This window comes from Hippoglossus stenolepis, chromosome 8, assembly GCF_022539355.2.
Source record: "Hippoglossus stenolepis isolate QCI-W04-F060 chromosome 8, HSTE1.2, whole genome shotgun sequence".
Classification (NCBI taxonomy): domain Eukaryota; kingdom Metazoa; phylum Chordata; class Actinopteri; order Pleuronectiformes; family Pleuronectidae; genus Hippoglossus; species Hippoglossus stenolepis.
In genome coordinates, this window is record NC_061490.1 from 53556 (window position 1) to 72540 (window position 18985).

An 18985-nucleotide genomic window follows, 5' to 3' on the forward strand; every position below is an offset into this window, starting at 1 on the left:
TGTTCAACATATGAGATCATATGAAGACTTTAAAGTAATTCTGGTAGAGGCATTCGACCTGGGACAAGAATTCTCAAGGGTGTAGATTAATAAGTTGTTCATACAACTGTTGTGGCTGGTTTGGTAGGGAATGTAAATGTACAACCTTGTTTATCGGTCAATGTGTTTTCATTTCAGTAGTTCAAGTTTAATGAAATGTAATGTTCAATTGTCATTCACTGTATGACAAATAGTTGAAAAAGTTTTAAGGAGAAACACTGCCACAGATGGAAAAACATAAATACATTTAAAAATAACACCTCAATTCTAAATATAAAGACGTTTGTTCAATTCTACAAACTGTGACTTGGTCTTTTTCATATGTCTACATGTACAGTATATGGCAAAGCAGTTGGTGCTCAGACTTACCAACATGACAGTTGCTCACTGAATGATTTGAAGACAACGACAGTAAATGTCTCGACCATGGGAGTCTGACAGCTCTGTAGGGTCCACAGCAGCTTGTAGTTCTGTCATATCTTGCTCATTTAGGGGCGTGGGAAGTTCTGGAAGAACAACCCCAGATTCTGGTAGGGCCTCATCATGGTAAAGGGCACTCTCCCAGTCTATGTCAAGTTCTTGCAGATCCTAACATTCAAATAGCAGTGTAAGCATACATTTACAGTGCAGTATTCAAGGACGTACTGCCTGAATCAAAGTATGTTCAACAGAGAAAAGTAAGTGTGTACCTCAACATTCTCAGCCTAATCTGTGCTGTTTTGCAGCAGGCCCAACTGCCACAACTTCTGAGGGGTGGGTGATGGTTCCATCCTTCAGTGAAGGTGTGAAGGTCCCTGCAGAGACGGGGTAGGAACACATAGTGCACCAGGAAGATGTGCAGTGTGTTTAAGATATCCAGCAGTCCCTCTTCTTCAAGTGTGTGCAGGACATCAAAGTGCTGCTAATAGATGCACTGTATGAATGTGTGTGTGAATGGGTGAATGTAAAACTGTACTGTAAAGAGCTTTGAGTGGTCATCAAGACTAAAAAAGCGCTATATAAATACACAACCATTAACCATTAACATCATAATATGTGCTAGTTACTGCTGTCCACACAACACGCCACAGCCGTTCGATTCTGTTGTGGAAAAGCAGTATGTCACTTTTTGAGTTAGAAACAGTGTTAAGGGGTACAAGGGGCACTTCAATGTTTCATAATAGTCACAAGCCTTGAAAGCCACCCAGTCACACATCCCCTTTAAGAGGACAATATATGCCAAAATGTTGAATAGAATTTGATGGAATCAAAAATGAAAAAGACTGCATTAGAGAAATGAGTGTGCAGCTTTCCACTCCTTCCTTTGGAGCCAGAATATTTTAAGTATAGTTCAATTTGAATGATTACAATAAAATGTCAGACCAGGAGCTTGACACTTTAGCTCAGATGCCCCATATTGGCTACAGGTTAGTCTGTAGCGTAGGTTTTCTAAATTGAAAAAATGAAAGAGTTGGCACCAGACAGGGCTTCTTCACCTACCAAAAATGTTAATATCTCCCGGTAAGAGAGTTAACCCGGATAGCTTATTTACCTAACTACAAAAGGCATCAAAGAAAAATAAATCACAATCAAGTCGGTTAGTCAATATATATTCAATTGAATTATTCAATCAAGTTAACAATCAAATCAAATAGGTATGATTGATAAACAGACAGAACTCATATTGACCAAAATATCCAGTAATCAATGCAAACAAATTCATTTCCAAATAAGAACAATTAACCGTCCATTAAATAAACATATGAAAGAAGCTTCCATTAAGAGTTCATGATGAGTATAGGTCGAGTTCAGATCAAGTGTGAGATTGTGTGTGTGGGGAGAGTGTTCAGGAAAAAAAGCAGTTTGTATATAATATGCCATTCAGTTCATAATTCGATTGGTAAAGAAGGATATGTGTGTGTGTGTGGGTGTGTGGTTGTTGGAGAGGGGAGTTAGGGTCCAATGAAAAGGTAAAGTGAGGGAAATGTGTGTTCTTAATGGCGGTCCTTTAATCTCCAGGTAGAGGGAAGATGAGGGGTGAAGTTTCTAGAGGCCAAGGGAACTCGGTGAAGCCAGGAGAGTTTCAATAGGGATACTTAGCTTGTTTGGTTCATCCAGGAAAGAGGGAATCACGTTCCAATCCGAGCAGGTTAGATGGTTTTTAAAATCCACTTCAGGCTCCAGGGATCAGCTTTCTTGCCTCATGGTTCAGGACGATTGTGAAATAAATCCAGCCGGTTCTTGGATCAACTTTCCAGAAACTAGTTTATCTTTTTTGTGATCTCCTTCCTACAGTTACTCTCACTTCACATGCTTCCACTCCATGCTGCCTTTGTTTGATTTTCCCTCTCCTCTCTGGCTCACAGGTGTGTCCAACTTATCATCTCCCTTGCCCCTCCTTTTCCTGTTGAGGAGTAAAGGGCCATTCTGTCCTTTTAGTTTTCTCCTTTCTGCTACAAGTCATGGGAAGACTGAGGTCCTTAGGCCACAGGGTACAGTGGAGCAGAATGAAGGCAGCTATGCACAGAGTAGATGCAGCCAGTTTACTCTATGTAGTGTAAAATGAAAACAACTCTACTGCCATTTCACTCAATATAGAGTACTTTTCACTCAATGTAGAGTTTTGTTTCACTCAATATAGACTTGAAATTAACTCAACCTGGAGGTTTATTTCACTCAATATAGAATTGAAATTAACTCAACCTGGAGGTTTATTTCACTCAATATAGAATTGAAATAAACTTAATATGGAGTTTTACTTTACTCAATATAGAATATTATGCATTATGTGTACAATTGTATTAAAATTACTACTAAATTACTATAACATACTCTGGAAGGGTATTTTTAAATCCAACATGGTCAATAAATCAGCAATAAATATTTAACTAAGCACACTTTATTCAAAAAGTGCAAAAATGAAAATTGCAATACATCAAAACTCTGATGTTTTATTGTTTTTATAAAGTAGATACTTTAAGAAAAATCCAATTGTGGCCCCAAAGAAACATGTTTTGCCTCTGTTCATTCTTTGATAGTACTTGTAAATTAAGAAGCCAACATTGCAATCAAATACATCTGGATTTTAAGAAAATACCATTTAGTGTTTTTAATTCAAACGAAATAGTATGGGACAATAAACAAACATGAATCATCACAACTTAATGACATATGTATATCAAATGCTTTGTAACAGAAAAGCTCTTTGACATCAACAACATGAGGTCCGTTTGACACAACTTTAAAGGCATGAAAATGCTCATCAAGACATATTGTTTGTAGTGCAAACGTAACCAACAGTAATCTCTCATCTTTAGCAACAACAAGATGGATTTTGTGAAAAACTGGCATCTCACACTGGACTTTAAGACGGACAACTTAACCTGGACGATTCATATATCCATGGGCTTTGGCCCATCTAACATTTAAAACCTTGGTGTCAATTGGTACCTGAAGTGTCTCAGCTGTCTCACAGCCCCAGTTTATCAAATTTAAAGATAACATTTTACTTGGACCAATCATCACTCTGTTGGGGTCAAATGTCTGCCAATTGTACGCTATTTGGCTTTGGTGTTTCGTTGTCAATGTTTTTGTGACATTTTTTAGGCTTTTTAAATGTTTTTTAAAGAAATTATGCTTTGCTTCATAGCGCATGCACCAGCTATGCAAAAGTGGTCCAAAGAATACATGTAGGGTAATGCACCATAAAATGATGCTTTGGAAGCAGCTTCTTGTTTGGAAACAAATGTTTGAATAGCCTATGGTGTTCTGCAATCAAGTGTTTTAAAAAAGTAGTAATACCCTTTGACATATCATTTGGACAAGAGAGTTTAACACCCATCACATATGGAAGAGTAGGATTTGTTTCCATTTTTTGGCAGTGTTCTGCATGTAGTGCTAGAGTTCGCATAACTATGATTGGTGAATCTTCATTAAATTGGGTCTGAAAGTCCTCTTTCTCAGCGAGACAAAAGCGGCAACAAACACTGAATGATTCTACAAAACCGAATAAACAAAGAAGACCAAGGTTGTCTCCAGTTACTTGGACTATAGTTCCAAACACTGGCTGATCATATAAGGGGAACCTAATTCCGTCTCTCTCCAGTATTTTAATATCCTGCACAAGTGGATCGAGTATTTTTGAAAAGCCATACGTTTTGATGTCTTGGACATGAAATAAAGCGACAAAATGAATATTAAGCAAACTTGAGTTGTACTTTGGAGAAAAATTACACTAGGTGAAATAAATTGCTCCTAACTTATGTATTCTCCGTTTTGATCCCAGAGGATTTGCAGTTTCGAAATCATCATAGAAAAGCTGAATTTTAAATGCATACTTGTGTTAAAAGATCTCCATCACACAAATCATAAAGAAGATTTTCTTTAGAACTGGAATTAGTCTGCATCATCTCTTGTATATTAGGATGTTTGCAAATAAACTGTAATGTTTTCAAAATTGGAATGTAAACAAATTTATCAGTAACAACAACCTGTTCATATTGCGCAGAGTATCAAATCTTTTACCAAGAACAACTTCCTCTGGGTCTAGCCTTCCCCACTTCTCTGTAAAATACTGCCTTCTTTTAATTTCAGAATTTAATTCACCAAAAGGATTTTCCATTTTTCAAAACACTGATCAATTTTACCCTCAATGTCACTTTTGACAGGCTCCTGTAAAGATAGACAACTTTTCACATGTTCATTTGCTCAATTATGGATATCATCTGTGGTGGGAAAATTCCACTGACCAGGTGTCTCACTGCTGTGACCTTGACAAACAGGGAGTTTGCTACAGCGGACGGACACAGCAGATAGACACAGATGATGATTTCATGTCTTTTTTTCATATTACGTTTTATGAAGCGCCTCTTTGTATTAGTTCTGGCTTGTCTTTTTTCATATTGTTTTATGAAACGCCTCTTTGTATAAGTTCTGGCTTTTGTGAACTTGCGGCCAGTTCCATTTTGAGCACCCGTGCTTGTTGTGTAACCTCTGCAGAGCTTACTATTATAAAGACTCAAAGGCAACTCCAGTCTGAGAATTTCATTATTTCAAATCTCAAGATGAATTTCCATCACAAACTTGGCGTCACGAACAGGATCCCTTGAAAGATCATCTGGACCCGAGAAGTCTTCGGTGGCTGATCACCCAAGAGAGAAAATCTTCTGCCTCTACCTCCAACAGTTAAGAGAAGAGAGGGCCGAAATAACTGGGGTTCCGGACCTTCTTCACAGGGGTCCAAAGACCTCTCTTTGGTCATCTTATATCTGGTGAGATGTTGAAATTCTGATTTTCATGACTGTTTAGATCAGGGGTGTCCAAACTACGGCCCGCGGGCCAACTGCGGCCCGCCATCCATTTTTAATTGGCCCGTATCAAAGTCTAAAAATATAATGGACTATGGCCCACTGTATTGCACTTCTTAGTTTAAACACTAGGTGGCGCTATTGTCTTGAACAAGGCAGCGTCTCCACAAAGCAAGCAATCGAAGAAAAAATTTGCTCAGGGTCACCAGAAATGCCGGAACCGAAGAGACGCAAGATTGCAAGCGAGTGCAGAAAATTTCAGACTCGGTGGAAAAATGAATATTTTTTCATAGAAACCAAGGGGAAGTGTGTTTGTTTGATTTGCAATGAGAGTGTTGCCGTGATGAAAGAGTACAATGTACGACGGCATTATGAAACGAAACATCAGACCTTCACGTCCTACACTGGCGCCGAGCGGAAAGAGAAGGTAAAGCAAATGGCAGCTAGCCTGCTAACGCAGCAACAGTTTTTCCGTGCTAACAAAGCTCAAGAAAATGCAACAATAGCCAGTTCTGAAGTATATCCGTGCGAAGCTCCGTCTCTTCGAGTCACAACTGCGCAACTTCAATGTAGCGCACTTCCCCACGCTGACCGAAATCAAATGCGCATTTCCAAATGCCAAGCTCTCTGCAAAAATGGGAGAATATGTGTCTGTGATCACATCTCTCATGACAGAATTCAGTCAGCGCTTCCAAGATTTTTCTGTCATTGAGAAGGAAATCACACTGTTTGCGGCTCCGTTTTCAATGGATGCAGAAGAAGTGGAGGAGAGTCTGCAATTAGAACTGATCGAAATTCAGTGTGATGATTCTCTGAAGAATCAGCATCACTGCTCCCACTGAGCGCAACATTCTTCCCATTACAGGTGAGTTAAAAATATACACACAGTTTTAATTTGTTAATAAGCCCAATTACTTAATAAATTCAGTCAATTAAAGTTGATGACAAGTTTTTAACAAACGTTAGTTGATGTGTTAACAAGCCCAATCATTTATTTGTGTAATAAGCTTGAAATATCCACATTCCCTATTTCTCTTCTTGTCTCTCCCTTCATACAGGACAATGAAGGGGGATCAGCACCCTAAGAACCAATCTGAGGCTGTCACTGAGAGAATGACCTGCCAACCTTTTTGTAAAAAATAAAATGAAAATCTACTAATGGAGAGCTTTGATGGAGGCTTTTTTTTCTTCAAACATGTTCAATTATCAAATGTAATTTACCTGCATTTGATTGATTTTGCCAATATTAGTGCATGAGAGGTGAGGCAGTATACCTCACGTCTAGTGAGTGGCCCAGTCCTTCGTATATTTTTCTGTATGTGGCCCTCGGGAAAAAAAGTTTGGACACCCCTGGTTTAGATGATTTCTCAAATACAAAATCAAACATAAGAAATAATACATTTAAAGGGTTTTATTTGGAACGGGTGTATTAGTCATTCTCTCTGGATTATTGTGGATTAATGATGTTAATCTGACTCGTCCTTGTGGCAATCATCCTAGTTGAAGGCATTTTTCCTGTTTTGCCAGAGAAAGAAACAAGGATTCGTGGAAGGCATTTTTCCTGTTTTGCCAGAGAAAGAAACAAGGATTCGTGGAGACGTCCACGTCTTAAATTGAGTGTTCAAGGGAAATTGTAGACGTGCACGATTTCATACACTTAATTGATAAAGATAGGTAACAAGGGAAGTCAGGGACTTCAAAGCCCAGAGGGTCCAATTGTGGACTCTATGGTTGCAAGATATGGAAGGGAAAGTGTGACATTTCTTCCAGTAAGACTTTGCTTTTCCTCATAACGGGTCATTTAGCGTCGAAAAAATTAAACTTTTAAGCAAGAAAAAAGTCAAGGTCACAATGTGGAAATACATAGAAGACAATAAAAAGTGTCTTGAAATGTTGGAAAAAGAGGCAGAGTGTAGGGACAGAAAAAAAGCATTTAAACAGATGGCTAAGGTTGACAAGAAGGAAACTGAGAATGTAGAAAAGAAAGTTGAAAAGAAATCATATAGATCTCTTTATCCTCCCCTTACAGGGTGTGGCGGTCCTCTCCTCGACGCCTGCCTCCCTCCTCCCCAACGACAAAACCCCCCTCCATATGATGTGCAGAGACCAGACTCCACCAATCAACAATCAGGCCCATCTCAGACTCCACCCACCGCTCTCCCAGTCTATGGAGACGGGGCAGCGGGAGGACTGAATGATGATGTCACCTCTTCCTCATCTCTAGGCTCCGCCTCCTTCTCTCCCATTGCAAATAGAACTCGTCAAAATCAACAGCAGGGAGAAGTGATAACTGCTCCTATGATAAACATCATGGGACCAACCGGCCCAGCCCTCGTCTACCGCCCATGGACTGACGCAGACATGACTGAAGCACTGAATCACCTCCCAGACCCACGGAACTCTGGCACAGCATTTGCCCTCCAGTTTGAAACATTTTGCCATGAATTCATGCCAACGGTGTCTGAAATCAGACGACTTCTAATGAAGAAATTAGGCCCCACTGACTTTGCAAAGATATGTCAGCACTGTGGGGGAGACCTCCGTCTGACTTCACCAGACTGGGATGATGCGGTTAATGCAGCATACGTCAACGCTCTCAACACACTCCTCAATGCCCTGAGGACCGCCTTCCCCAATAAAATTGACATGTCCAAAATAACGGGGTGCAGACAACAACCAGGCGAAACCGTAGGAGATTTCCTCACACGTCTGACCGTCCTGTTTAATCAACACAGCGGCATCCCCATACCTGACAACCTTGGCAACGAGCCAGGGGCTTATGGGGCACACCTGCATCGGGCTTGAGGATGCTCGCTTGACAGAGGTCAGACGTCATGCTGAACATGCTGAACGTCAACACAAAGAAACCAAAGACAAAACTCAGCAGAAAAAGGATCAACAACTCCAGAAAGCACAGCTAACCATGATGCAGGCTGTGTCTGCCCTGTCAAGGCCACACAGACAAGATAACGCTGATAGCAGAGCCAACTTCACTGAACCAGGAAGAGAGGGGCGTGGTCGCGGACGTGGCCGTGGGAGAGGTTTCTCTCGACGACCCCCACTTGCCAGAGATGAGTGTTTAATCTGCAGACAAAAAGGACACTGGGCAAAGAACTGCCCCCAACGGCGAGAGGACGGGGAGCCAAGAACTTTCACTGCCGACCGAAATACAGAAAGTGAGGAGGAGGCAGACGGGGGGGGAGACGACCCATCTACCCGCCGAGGATCAGAGAAAGGGAAGTGAAGCACACACACACACACACACACACAGAAGCTCCAGCAACGAAGAAATCGCTTGCAATTCTAACCACACACACACACACACACACACACACACACACACACACACACAGAAGCTCCAGCAACGAAGAAACGCTTGCTAAACTAACCACACACACACACACACACACACACCAGAGCAAACACAACTTTGTGGTTCTTATGTTAAGTACAATAGTGATGCTTTTAAGAAAATGCCTCAACTCGAACTGTGTGTTAACGGTCACAAACTTAATTTCATGGTCGACTCTGGTGCAGGTTATTCTGTGGTTAGGATGTCAGATTTGCCCACATCTCCTGAGATGAGTGGTCGCTTTATATTCTCTCAAGGTGCCAGCGGTGCCAGCAGTGCCACTGTAAAAGAAAATTTCACAAAACCTCTCAAATGCGCCGCTCGGTTTGACAAACATCCCATAAGGTTTGAACATGATTTTCTGTTGTCTCCCTGTTGCCCAATTAATCTATTAGGAAGAGATTTGATGATTGTGTTAGGCCTCAATTTAGTATCCTCCCCTGATGGAGTGACGGTTATGCACAATTCTTCTTCACAATGTCACAGACCACACATGAGCAGCTGTTTGTATATCAGTGGCAACTTCCTATAAATGTCTCCACTGATCTGCTCTCCACGTCACACTCTCTCGTCACCCCTTTTTCAGATTTTATGCACATTGATTCATTGCACTGCACTTCACATGTGACAGACACAGCAGATCACGTTTATGAATCTCTGTTTTTGCCTTTTTCTGATGATTCTCTGAAAGTGTCCAATATTTTTTGGTCTGGTTCCAGAAGTGCAGCTTCCGTCTCACTCACTGACCAACAGATGGCACTGTTTCGCGTCTCAAATTCCAGCCCTCACATCTCGCTCTCCAAGTCCCATGATGACCAGTGGCAAGGCTTAGGCCCATTTGTCAGATCATGCCAGGCTGCCGTTGATTGGCAACCCACAACCACGCCGGACGTAATGTATTCACCCAGTCTGAGTGCATTTGATCTAAAAATGTCTCCAACCTTCTGTTCTCCAGCCACACGCTCATTTGTTGTGACTGAAAATCACCTTCATTCTTATGCAATGTTGTCCAACCCCTCTGATGTTTCGCCTTTACTTTCAGATCTGCCTGAAACACTGTGGGCAAAGGACAAATATGATGTGGGCCTCATCAGAAACTGTGATCCAGTCAAAATCACTCCAAAATCTGATTATAGGCCATGTAAACAACAATATCCACTCAGACAGGAAGCAGTGGAGGGGATACGTCCTGTTTTTGAATCCTTTTTGTAGGCTGGTGTAATTGTCCCCTGCCCTGATTCACCGGTCCGCACTCCACTGTTCCCAGTTAAGAAGATCAGAGACAAAGGTCAACCTACTGATTGGCGGTTTGTGCAAGATCTGAAGGCTGTGAATGATGCCGTAATTTCTCGATCGCCTATTGTTCCCAACCCATACACGCAGCTTTCCCAAATTCCGCCTAATGCAGCGTGGTTTTCGGTTGTAGACTTATCCAACGCTTTTTTTAGTGTTCCTGTCCACAAGGACAGCCAGTACTGGTTAGCTTTTAATTTTTAAAACAAGGCCTACACGTTCACACGCCTATGTCAAGGCTACTGTGAGTCTCCATCATTATACAATCAGGCTCTCAGGAACAGTCTTGAACCCCTCATCCTCACTCTGGGTTCAGTTCTCTTGCAGTATGTTGATGATCTACTAGTTGCCAGTCCCACACAGGAGCAATGTGAAACAAATACGATCGCTTTGCTGAGACATCTGGCTCGTGAGGGCCATAAAGTCAGCCTCAGCAAACTACAGTTTGTACAACAAACTGTCACGTTTCTGGGTCATGTCGTCACCAAAGATGGCAAATCCCTGTCTGATAAGAGAGTAGAAGCTATTGTTAACATGCCTAAACCCTTGACGAAGAAACAACTCATGTCATTCATCGGCACATGTTCTTTCTGTAGAACGTTCATTCCTGACTTTGCTCTTCTTGAAGCCCCCTTAGGTGCTCTATACCATGGCAAATCACTCACTCCTCACGAACGTGTCGTTTGGACTCCAGAGGCAGACGAGGCATTTGTCACACTGAAGAAGACGCTGCAGCAATCTCCAACTCTTGCTCTCCCTAACCCTGACAAACCTTTTGTTCAGGCTGTGGATGAGAGAGACCGCTGCATGACTTCTGTCCTCCTTCAGTCTCATGGTGACAAATATCGCCCTGTCGCCTACTTCTCCGCCAAACTTGATCCGGTGGCAGCTGGCCTTCCACATTGTTTGCGTGCAGTGGCCGCCTGTGAAAAAGCTGTCCTTGCCTCACGAGACATAGTAGATTACTCTGACTTGACACTCCTTGTTCCTCATGCTGTGTCTCTCATTCTTACAGAACAGAAGACCTCACATCTCTCTGCTGCTCGCTGGTTGAGGTATCACACTGTTCTTCTTGACATGCCCAACATCACAGTGAAACGCTGTTCAACTTTGAACCCAGGAACACTTCTTCCGCTTCCGGATGACGGGGAAGAACACAACTGTGTGGCTAAACTTCAAGTCCAGTGTTCCCCACGACCTGACCTCTCTGACGAACCTCTTTCTAACTCTGACTTGATTCTGTATGTCGATGGGTCTGCCTCACGTGACCCTGTCTCTGGTACTAACTGTGTTGGTTTTTCTGTTTGTTCAGATAACGAAGTTCTCCTCTCGATTTCTCTTCCTCATCACCTCTCAGCACAGGCAGCAGAGCTCATCGCACTCACGGAAGCATGCAAATTGGCTACTGGTAAAACACTCACAGTCTACACTGACTCCAGATATGCGCCACACACAATGTTGGCAGGCCAGTGGCTGTAACCAGACAGGCAGCACACCCACCACCTACTCGACCTTTTGAACATCTGATGATGAACTTCATAGAGCTATCACCGTCAGAAGGTAAATCTCACTGTTTAGTGATGGTCGACATGTGGTCAAAATGGGTTGAAGCCTTTCCTGCCTCAAAACAAACTGCAAGTGTGGTCACCAAAGCATTGTTAAGAGACATTATTCCACGATGGGGAATTCCTAGCAGAATTTCCAATGACAACGGCAGACATTTCGTAAACGAAGCTGTCAAACAACTCGGTTCTCATCTAGGTATGGATGTGCGAACACACTGTGCATATCATCCAGCCAGTGGTGGAGCTGTGGAACGAGAGAACGGCACACTCAAAACTAAACTTGCAAAGTGCTGTGAAGACACAGGTCTTGCATGGACAAAAGTCCTGCCTCTGGTGCTGATGTACATGAGGATGAGAAAACGAACCAGGTCTAATCTTTCACCTCATGAGATTATTTTTGCAACTCCTCCCCACATTGGTGTGGATCCTCCTTCTTCTCCGCTTCCATCCACAGACTTGTGTGATCATGACATGTTGTCCTATTGTGCTAACCTAACTTCTTCTCTTTCAGACATCAGGAAACAGGTGGCATCCTCCCTTCCTCATCCAGCTACTGAACCGCTTCACAACCTCCAGCCAGGCGACTTCGTGGTGGTCAAAGACTTCCGGAGAAAGAACTGGCGCTCACGCAGGTGGCAAGGGCCCTACCAGGTACTGCTCACAACCCACACAGCAGTGAAAGTTGCTGAAAGAGCCACCTGGATCCACGCCAGCCACTGCAAACGAGTACCAGCTCCATCTGACCAGCTGACGCCTTCAACTGAAAGCACACACACTGATACTTCCACAGGTTGAGAAGCACCGAGAGTGTTGTATGATTAACCACACGAGCGTTCTGCCACAACACAGAAGAAATCTGCCTGACAACTGAGATGATGGACAGGCCACGGCCATGGCATCCATTTCGACATCCAGGGTTGTGTGGCCTCAGAGGCAGAGATAATATGCGTGTTATCCATGATCTCCTTGATTATTGTTTTGCCCATTATTTTGTCTAGACACACTCTTGTAAAAGTCTCTGATGATCTAACGAACTCCTCTTTTCCCACAGTGTCCTCTCAGAACCATCCAGCACATGCAAATTTGACTAGACACAAGAGAAGTGATTCAGGTCCCCTTGATCCGTACAGTGCTAATTGGGCCCCGTCGTGGTTAGAAAGGAACTTATGGTTTCAGCATTTAAATTACACTGTTCGTTCGTCATTTGCCTCATCATGTTTGGTCTGTCAAGGTTATAGAACTACGTTAACTCTTGTTTCTTTCCCTGATAATGGCACATGTCAATCTGAGGGACAGAGAGGTAAACCAGTTTGCCCCCTAGACTGCATTATTGTGCACGCCTCTAGACAAACACGTTGGCAGTATAATAGCACTCTCTTCCGTACCTGTCCTGACATGTCACTTAAAGCCCCAACACCGCCGCGGGCAGCCTCAAGTAAGATACTGATTGCACCTAATGCGACATTTACCTGCTTCAATCGGACCTACGGTAGCATGAGTGTCGGTGCCACTTCAGTACCCTGTCACAAAATTCACACCCTCTATCGACCCAAATCCACTAGTAATCCCCAGTCCTCCCAGGTTGGCCTGGAAATCGAAGAGGATGGCAGTTTTGGTAGAAGATGGAAACGTGATGCTTTTGATGCTGGTATTGAGCCGTATCCTGATTTGTATTGGATTTGTGATGGTATTAGACGTTCCCTCCCTGGTAATTGGAATGGTTTGTGTGCTATAGCCCTGTTAGCTCAGGAAGTCCACATTATACCGGTTTCAGACAATGTTGTTAGTGATCTGTCTGTCCTCCCTCCCCGGTCCCGCCACCATATCACCAAGCGTGCTGTGGTTCCCTTTGGCAGCTTTGATAACACCATTACCTTAGATGCCATTGGTATGCCCAGAGGCGTTCCTGATGAATATAAGGCTCGTAACGAAATTGCTAGTGGGTTTGTTCACCTGCTTCCGTGGATTGGCGCTTCTATTGAAACTCAGAAGAACACAGAATGGATTAATTATATTTACTACAATCAGCAACGCTTCATTAACCACACAACTGCCGCTATCAAAGGTCTCGCGGATCAATTGTCCCCCACCTCCCATGTGTCCTGGCAAAACAGGATGGGACTGGACTTGTTGTTTGCTGAAAGAGGTGGCATATGTTTCATGTTCGGAGACGCTTGTTGTACCTACATCCCTAACAACACGGCACCTGATGGTTCTGTCTCCAGAGCCATTGCTGCCTTAGAATCCCTTAGTAAAGAATGGACAGAGAATTCCGGCGTCGCCCACCCATTTGATTGGTACTCCATACAGAAATTTTTCAATAACTGGAAAGCCATTCTTATCTCTTTTCTCGCTGTATTTGCTCTGTGCCTTGGTATCTTTGCCCTCTGCGGATGTTGTATCATTCCTTGCGTTCGTGGCCTCATCACCCATCCAGTTGATGCAAGTGTTACTAAGACTATGTTGTCATATCAGCCCATACCCTCCTCTGTCGCAGACATTTCTGACTTATTCCCCATCCCTCCCTACCTGGACACTGACAGCACAGATGATTCTGATGACGATACTCAAATTTAGTTTTATTTTACTTTTTTTTATTTTTCATTTTTAATGTTATTTTCTCCTCCCAGCTTGCTTATGTGTTTCTTAGTGATTTCACTGGACAAAAACAGCTACTGCAATTATCCTTTCAACTTCATATTTTATGATGCCTTAATTTAAATCTCTGTGAATTTTTAAGGTTGATGTGAGTTACTTTATGAAGTTTGTACATACTTAATCAATTTTTACTTCCTAACAAGAATTAAAAAAGTTTTTACTGCATATTTTCAACCTTAGATATACTGTATGTTGACATTTAACGTTTTATTACATTTTAATGAGTTACTTTTGCCAATCTGTTTGCCAGTATGTTAAATTTTGAGAATGGTTAATGAGATGATGATGTTGTTTGACCTGATTTCCTTCCATTTTCATTTTAAATGCTTGCTCAATTACAGGAAAAGAACTTTTTTTCTTTCCACAAAAACAGCAGTGACTACGTATTGCACCTCCCTGCCATGCATCGATGTTCTAGAACCTCTCCATGGTGGATGTGACCCTGTACTTACGCAAAGTGAGTGGGTTGAAGACTCGTCGATATTCTTCTATGATTTGATGTTTGTTATTGATGTTTGTTATGGTGTTTATTGATTATTTTTCGTTAGTGATCATATTTTTATTGATGATCAAAGGGAGAAATGTGGTGGGAAAATTCCACTGACCAGGTGTCTCACTACTGTGACCTTGACAAACAGGGAGTTTGCTACAGCGGACGGACACAGCAGATAGACACAGATGATGATTTCATGTCTTTTTTTCATATTACGTTTTATGAAGCGCCTCTTTGTATTAGTTCTGGCTTGTCTTTTTTCATATTGTTTTATGAAACGCCTCTTTGTATAAGTTCTGGCTTTTGTGAACTTGCGGCCAGTTCCATTTTGAGCACCCGTGCTTGTTGTGTAACCTCTGCAGAGCTTACTATTATAAAGACTCAAAGGCAACTCCAGTTTGAGAATTTCATTATTTCAAATCTCAAGATGAATTTCCATCACACATCGACAATCTCTTCCATGGAAATGATCAAAGAGTTAATGGTTGTTTCACCAACACCTGCCAGGCAGCTGCCTACAAGACTCTAATTGACAAGAACTAAGTGTGAACTTGTTGATGGCAAGACTTCAACATGACTTGTTAACGCTTCAGGTTTAGATGGGCCTTCACCAGGATCAGAACAAGGTCTGTGTGCTTTATTGAGATGCTTTCTAAACCCAGAAAAAGTGCCATAAACTTGTGAACAACTAGCCTGACCACATTTAAGATGCAGTGTCTTTCCTCAACAAAGTCCCTGGATCAACTTCAAGTGCTTAGTCAGGGAATTGGCATTTGCCTGAGGGCTTTTGCAAACAAAACATAACATCTCTGTATGAACTCAATGCAGCATCCGAGTCCTCAACTTTGAAACCCTAGGATTCACCTTAGTGGTACCAACATCAATTTCATAAATGGTGGTTTGCAAGAAGTTGGACACATTTAACAGATCCTGGTTGTATGAGGTACCAAAGACAAAATGAGCTTTGAAAAGCTTATCGAAACTGGCAAGAGAGTCTGATTACTTACAATGTATTGCATGTTTGTCAATCACATGAAGAGCTTGTGAATCACACTCTTCTTGGTCCCCACAGCAAGCAGATAGGGTTGAAGGCTTTCCATGATGCTGTCCAGATGCCCCTGGATGCTGGTCCCAGTCTGTAACACAAGAACTGTTTTAGTATGGAATTGCAATAAGTCACATCTCACACAGTTTGAGAAACTGTTCAAATTACAGATAATGATTTTTTCTTGTAATTTCTCTGAACTGTAAACTTGCCTTGATGAACTTCACAAGATGGTCACAGGCTTGTCTGGGTGAGAGTGTTCTTGGTGTAGCGGAAAAAGTGTGGTTGAAACCTATATTATAGTTGAAGAGTAACTTTTTGCATACTGTCTAAGACTCCATGACCTGAAATGTTTATGACCAGAAACCTGTATGACCTTTTTATATACCTGTAAGACCTTTCCATTACTTATTGACTGTCCAAGAACCCAATGGAAATGTATGCAAATCATTTATTCCTGTGCTTTAGTTCCTGTCTTAAACTGCGCCTACAGAACCAGTCTGAACTGGCTCGGACAAACAGGCTTAGTTCTCCTATATAAAATCTGTCTTGGCAATTTTCTATTAATCAAACACAAAGTCATACAGTTGTCTTTCGGTAAGTTTAATTCTACATCTGCAGATGGACTCAAAGTACAATCATCAGAAGGATATTATACAATGAGCCAAGAACACTCCTGAGTGCTGTGTTCTTATAACGCATAGCCCCCTCCCACTAGCTAAAGAGAAGTTATTCATCAGCTTCTTTGATGTTTCATTACGGTGGGGGACGTCCTGGCTTCATCTCTGGCCCAGACCCCTGGAGTGACCCCTGGGGTGAAATCCCCACCAGATGTCCGAGACACCATAAAGTTTCAGGCTTTCTGAGGCCATAAAAGTAAAGTCCCTGGAGTGATAATCGTAAACCTAACATTAACTCACAGCTGACTTTTAAGATAAACACATCTGTTTATCCCATTCTTCTACATACATGTCTGTTCTTTCATTAATCATTACCCAAGATCAGAATTTCCATCACAGATCCTTGCATTTGACTGTTCTCCATCTTCACTCTGAGATCCCTGTGACTCTCTGTGTTGATCCTTTCTGCAGAAAGCCCCTATTAAAATACACGTAGATAAATTTGGTGTTGCAGCCTCTTGTATTTCCAGATTTCCATCACACTGGTCTCTTGCGGCCATGGGGTGATGGTGGTAGAAGGTGGACAAGGATCAAAATGGATGACATGTCACTGTCCCATCCTGAAAATTCAAGTAAAAATGAATGCACAAATTTCCACTGAAAGCTAACAGTTTTTGCTTTCAACAACAATTAGTATAATTATAATTATTTTATTGCAGCATACCATTTTCTATTTCCAATGTGGATTCGGCATTTTGAACCAGGTCTTAAAGCTCGCCTGTCTGTGTGAGACCACGGCTTTGTTCAAGGACTTTCTGCTTGTAAACAGTAGGCCACTTCTCCAGTAACTTTGCAGAGGCAGCATCATACTGAAATCCTGCTCAATCTGTACACAGGATAGAATAAGTCAAGATAGAATAGTAAATGTTATGGTGTGCTATGTCCAAGAATCTTGGAAACGCTGCAAATATTTCAGAGGACTTCACTGGGTCAACAATCTTTTGGCGATAGGCAAAGGTCTGCCTCATCTTCTCCTTTACAACTGCTTCATCAGGAAGGAAATTGTGTCATGGCGTTACCCCATGTCCTGTAATATAGAAGGTGGCAAACACTTCACATACATAAATGATGGTCATACAGTTATACACCGCAGTATCAGTAGCATTAGTCAGCATGGTAGTAAGTTAAGCTAGCAATCACATTAACTCACATAAACCAGGTAATCCTTCTAAACTATACTGATACAGAGTCCACAATCAAAAGTTGATAACCTTTGAGACACAGTTTTCACAAGCAGTTATTCAATATTTTTGTGTACAGGTGTCTTGGCTGTATATTCAGCCTCCCTCACTTAATGCAGAGTTCCTGGTCCCACTGGCAAACAGGAAGAGGGAGATTCCAACTCCATGTGTGGAGGAGGGCATCTAGAGTGTGCCACACAAAGCCCAGACCAGAGGGGTGTTTTGGGCTACTATCACAGAAATGCTCTTTTAAGTGCCCATATGATATAGCATGGTGGTGTTACAGTTTCCGACCCCCCTGGAAGTACAATGTGACAATAAAAATAAAATTATTAAATTAAATATGTTTTTTAAATGTTATTAATCACTGCATATCGAAATCTATATGTCCTTGAATGCCAATCTTTTTTTTCTTCTAATGTCAATCTTTTAATTAAAAAACACACCGCTCAAGCCAATCAGAATCGAGCAGCCGCTGCATCAGAAAGTTCCTCTGTGCCTGAGAAATAGCTAGCTACCTCCTGCCAAAGGCAAAAAAAGATCCGACAACCAGACTGAAGATGACTCAGCTGCAAAACTGCCACAACCACGGAATACCACCTTGGCATCTAAAACTCTGAGGTATGAAATCTCCTCTTCCATTTGCCACCACATACCTCTGCGAGTCTGGCTGTTCTACATTGAAGGTATTGAAAACAAAGCACAGAGCATGTCTGCAAGTGGAGCATGACATTCGTCTGGCACTGACAGCCATAAAACCTAGGATAATTTAACTGTGTAGGAGCCACCAAGCCCACCCCTCCCACTAGTGAGGGACCAGGTATACACACAGAGACAAACATACTTAAATGACAAGCACTGTTTATAACGGAACAGAGACACTGAATGTAATGAATAACTAACAAAAGAGAAAAACTAGAATATATATATACATACATGTTTACGGTTAATATTACTGTACAGAAATGACAAGAAATGTTTGCAACAGATATAAGACAGATTATTAGTTATAAATAAAAATAAGGGAAATATTTTAAGAAGCTGTATGTTTGATTTTGGATATTTGCCATCATATTGCACATGTAATGTAAAAAAGGTTTGCAACTGGGGGGTCCCCACCAGAGGCTTATGCTATATGGGGATGGGGGTCCTTTGCATGGAAAAAGTTTGGGTCAGAGTCAGACCTCTACACATAGCAGCTTTAAACCTGACAAAATGGGCGGAATGCTCCTTTAATACGTCACCCTTCCACGTGCTGCTGTATTAGCCCTGTGGGCCGTTGCTCTAGCTAGCGATTGGCATTAGCAACGTTTTTAGAACATGAAACACAATAACACAACATGAACCAAAGTATAGTTAAAGCATCAAACACATTCTCATGACTCCCGATTGGT